Genomic DNA, 5,000 nt, shown 5'->3' with positions numbered 1-5,000 from the left:
ATGTTTTCACGAAATTACGCAGCTTCCTTTGATAGAGAAATTGAAATTATTTTCTGTCATTAAAACTTTACGAAATAATATTCCGAAAAGAGAGAGAGAGAGAGAGAGAGAGAGAGAGAGAGAGAGAGAGAGAGAGAGAGAGAGAGAGAGAGAGAGAGAGAGTCCCTTTTTTGAGTTGTTAATATTACGGACGGTAATATATTCGCTTTGAACTTTGGATTAATCTACTCTACTTTCCACTTACGAAGACAGAGAAAGAGAGAGAGAGAGAGAGAGAGAGAGAGAGAGAGAGAGAGAGAGGAGAGAGAGAGAGAGAGAGAGAGAGAGAGAATCGAAGATTGCTAGATGAAAGTAACGTCCATTTCGCAAACGAAAACAATATCAAGGGTGACCTGTGTGTTCGGGGTCTTGCTGCTGCTGTAAATGACCAGGGGAGAGAGAGAGAGAGAGAGAGAGAGAGAGAGAGAGAGAGAGAGAGAGAGAGAGAGAGAGAGAGAGAGAAACACCCACACGAACCATTCCAAGTTCTTGGGTGAAGGTCTCTCTCTCTCTCTCTCTCTCTCTCTCTCTCTCTCTCTCTCTCTCTCTGTTCAGTGGCGATGTACATATAAAATTCACTACGCAGTTGCTCTTTACAACATAAGAAAAATTGCCTAAATATGATAACTTGATAAACACACATACATATAATTGGAAGGCGCAAGAAGCTAAAATGTTATGTAGAACATTTCTCAATGTTCTGCTACAAGGTTCGCTATTTCTAGTAAGATTCCTTTAGAGCAATTACACAATCATTACCTGGTCTTGCTGTTCAATGATAATTTACTCTGGATGTTAATGCACAATTGAAACATCTACAATAAATGAACATTAGGGTTGTGTATCCTAATATGATACGTGTAGGTATATAAGCCTATACATGTGGGTTATATATACACAGACATACACAAACATACCCACACACAAAATATCCTCTTTTTATAAAGAATTCTCCTTATCATCCAACATAATTTAATGGGTTATTAAATATTTTTTCGCAATTCTTGGGGTCTAGCGAGCGCTCAGCTGGCTTTGTCTGGGGATCATTGTTTATTGTGGCTATAAAATGAATAAATGGACGTATTGCTTTTAATATTCAACAACGAACTATAGTGAAAGATAGCTTGACTACTTAGCACTTCTGCTGATTGACATCAGCTGGGAACAAGGTTCAACAATTTCAAACACCCAATCAAAATAAATGTACATTTTCATATCCTTATTAAGAAAAAAAGTAATTTTAAATTTCCAAAAAGGTTAAAAGTCTAGAGAAGAATATAAACAAAAATAATTAACGCAATTAAATAGACGAAAACAAGGAGCATAAGAAATATGGAATAGTTTATGGGAAAATAAATTGGAAACATGATTAAAAAACTTCAATAAACTAAAAGAAAAAACAACAGAAATGTGGAATAGTTTATTTAAAAATAAAAAGAAACAATACTAACACAACATAAATACACGAAAAGAGGGGACAAAAGAAAGACCGTCACTGACGAAGAACTAGAATAAAAAAAGGGAAGTGTGTAGGCTCTGCAAACATACAGGAAATAGAACAGTTGGTCCATTTAATGGAATCAACCTCGACTCAGGAGGGGGAAGATAGATTTCAGGCAGCAGATTTTAGGCATTATTTAGATCTTATCTGATCTTTTAATCAAAGGTTGAAAAACTTAATTTTCAGGGTTAGTATCAAAATAATGAAAGGGTCATTAGGCTGTCGAACATTCACCACATGTAAGTTCCAAGAGAAACAAGGCCATGGCTGGTTATGACAACACATGGAGATCTACTAGCACCCTAACAATCTCCCTCCTTAACTAATACCGACGATACGGGTATGACATTAGTTATTTCCATCAAGCTAAGAGCAATTCCACTTATGTAAGACCCAGAAGGAATAAGGCCATAGTCCTTAATGTCTAGAGCTAAGAGCAGGTCAACCTATGTAAGAACCAAAAGGAACAAGGCCCTAGCTGTCAATGACTCGAGTTAGGAGCAAGTCAACCTATGAGAAAACCATAAGGAACAAGGCAATAGCTGTATCTTAAGCTAAAGCAAGTACTCCTATGTGAGAACCAGAAGGAACAAGGCAATAGTCATTAATGACTCACAAGGTAAACCTCTTAGAATACTAGAGCGCCAAACCACTTCGAAGAAACAGTAAGAATGCGGTCCTAGTGATTTCGCTATTTTCATGCTCAGGTGAAGGAAGACAAATGAGTAGATAATTAACCTCTTAATCTTTTTCCATTTTATCTAATTATAAAACTGAATTTTCCATTTCAACAATGAAACAGTTGCAAGGTATTTATATTTAGTATACATAACTGAAAATAGGTGTTCTGTGAATTATTTAATTGTTTAAGGAATACACCAAGATTTCTATATACCGACAAAGAAAGTATTGGGTAATTCAATCACTAAAGATGATTATGTTACGCAAATATATTCTAATGCTTCACACTTAAATGAAAGTTGATTAGTATCTATTTCGTACAAAAACGTTTGAATAAATTGATAGATTAATAAGCTGAAATTTATTTTCAACAAACGCTGCACCAAAAAAGTGGCAATAAAATAGATCTACAGTAGTTTATACAATACGTGTTTTTAAGAATCATTATTTCCTTCTGCCTTTCATGTTTTTTTTATATATTCAATGTCACTCTAATATCTCTCAACAAGTTTATAAACCAAAGGTGAAACTGAGAATAAATTATCATTATAAAACTGCTTCGGATGTATATTGTTTATAATTAATATCGTACGGACTTCATTCAATAAATTTGTAGCGCAACTGCAGGGGCTTGCACCTGCCCAATCAGAATAAGACCATTGACACCTCAACCAACCATACGAACGAGGCATGTAACGTCACGACGTTGAAGTCGTTACAGACATTTCATTCTGCAAATGAAATAATTACAATAACATTTTTATCCCACTTTTACAAAGAAAGTGTCAACAGACCGAAATTAATATTAAATTACACTTATATTACGACTTACAAAAAACAATAATAAGTATATTACAACAAAACCAATCAAAACAGAAATAACAAATTTGAATTTGAATTGACCAGTAAATTACAAATGGAATGAATTAATTTATACAGTTACTTACTCCAAGTTATTTAGTTGGAGGGCGCAGTCTTATTCTAAATTATTAATGGCGATCTCGAAAAGAGAACCGCCCAGCTCCAGTCTTCAAGATCAAGTGTAAAACAATAATTCTTTACCCAGATTTTCACTTGTTAAAGAATTCGTCCAGTACCTAGTTCGGCAACTAAACGACCCCAAATTTTATAATTGGCTAGTTCAATAATGGAAGTAGCGGACGCGATTCGTGTCTGTTTACAAAATTCATAACCTCTTTATCAGGTTTTATGCCTTTCAGAGGCGAAATTAAGAAAAATACCACAGGTTTTATTGGAAATTAGAGGCGCACTCAGTAGAGCGCAGACCTCGGCCACTGCACCTTATTTCTCGACCTTTCCCTTGCCCTTGACCTTTGACCTTAACATGTATTAATTGGCGTGGATTCTCATACACTTAAATATGAACTAAGTCTGAAGTCTTTGTGACAACAGTGTCGAACATGGAAGGTAAAATCAAATGTGTTTTTATTTTACTTTCCATTTTAGCATTCTTCTAATTCAAAATGAGGAAAAAACTGACTATGTTTTATAGTGGCTTAAAAGGAATACATAACTTCTTCATGTTTCTGTCCAATTTTCTATCTGAATCAAAATAGAACGGACCTTTTGATTTTACTTTCCATTTTAACATACACTAATTAAAAATGAGGTAAAAATTTATTCTATATTTTATATTGGCTAATAGAAATACCCAATTTTCTATCCGAACCAAACTAAAACAACGCATTTTGATTTTTCTAAATTCGAGTTCGACCTCCAATGGAAGCTTCATTCTTTCTATAGTATGTTGACGGACAGTCATGACGTCAGAGGTAAAATATATCGAGAGAAAACGTTTACCTCAACGAACGCTTTGTTATTCAAAACGTTGTGATGGGTTTCTGACGTTTGGTCGAAAAGGATTTTTACGTTAATGCTAGGATGAGTCATCTGAAGAAAACGTTCAGCAGAACAAAACGTTTCATTCTTTAACAACGTTGTCAACAGATGGAGAGAAAATATCCCTCTTTTTTTGTGTGTGTCTGTGTTACAGATCAAATGAAATAATTTTATTTCTTTATTCTGTTAAAATATCTGCATAGAAAGAAAAGCTCTTTTCGAACTACAGAAGTCCGGAGGGGTCTTATCAAATATCTGTTAATAACATCAAGTGATTAAAGGGGTACTCAACAGAGAGCAGACCTCCACCACGGCAGTTATTTCTCCATGCTTTGCTCGACCTTGAATTTTGACATTACCATATATCTATTGGCGTGGATTTTCATATACTCAAATATGAACCAAGATTGAAGTCTCTGTGAAAAAGATGTCCAGACTTATGGGTGATTGCGTAAATTGGACATTTTGCTTGACCGTGACCTTGACCTTTGACTTTGGCCTTCCAAACTTTAATAACTTCTAGGTTTTTATATAGGAGCTAATCCGTGGATGTTTCAACTTCGTTAGCGGAGATAGTAAAAAAAAAATATATATATAATCCAGTAAAAGGTCATATTTTTCTTTTTCAAGATATTTCGTAACATTTAAAACTTCATATATGAACTATTCCTCAAATATATTCATATATTCATAGCAATAACTTACTATGCTTCTGAAGGCCCAGAGCTGCCATTTATCATTGGTCGAAATTTTCCCAAAAGTTGAAGAATTTCCTCATACATTCCTTTAACAATTTACACCTATCTATCTATTTATCTATCTATCTAACAATCTATCTATATATCTACCTATCTATCTGTCTATCTATCTACCTGATCTGAAGAGAAAATCTTATCTTATATTTCTCAATTATCGATTA

General features: G+C 34.4%; 1 pseudogene; it reads left to right on the top strand.

Moving 5' to 3' along the window:
- The window catches only part of LOC137622796 (immunoglobulin superfamily DCC subclass member 3-like), a 222,908-nt pseudogene that overhangs the window by 57,413 nt on the left and 160,495 nt on the right, over positions 1-5,000 (top strand).

This window comes from Palaemon carinicauda, chromosome 29 (assembly GCF_036898095.1).
Source record: "Palaemon carinicauda isolate YSFRI2023 chromosome 29, ASM3689809v2, whole genome shotgun sequence".
NCBI lineage: Eukaryota > Metazoa > Arthropoda > Malacostraca > Decapoda > Palaemonidae > Palaemon > Palaemon carinicauda.
This window is presented reverse-complemented; position numbering and strand designations above follow the sequence as displayed.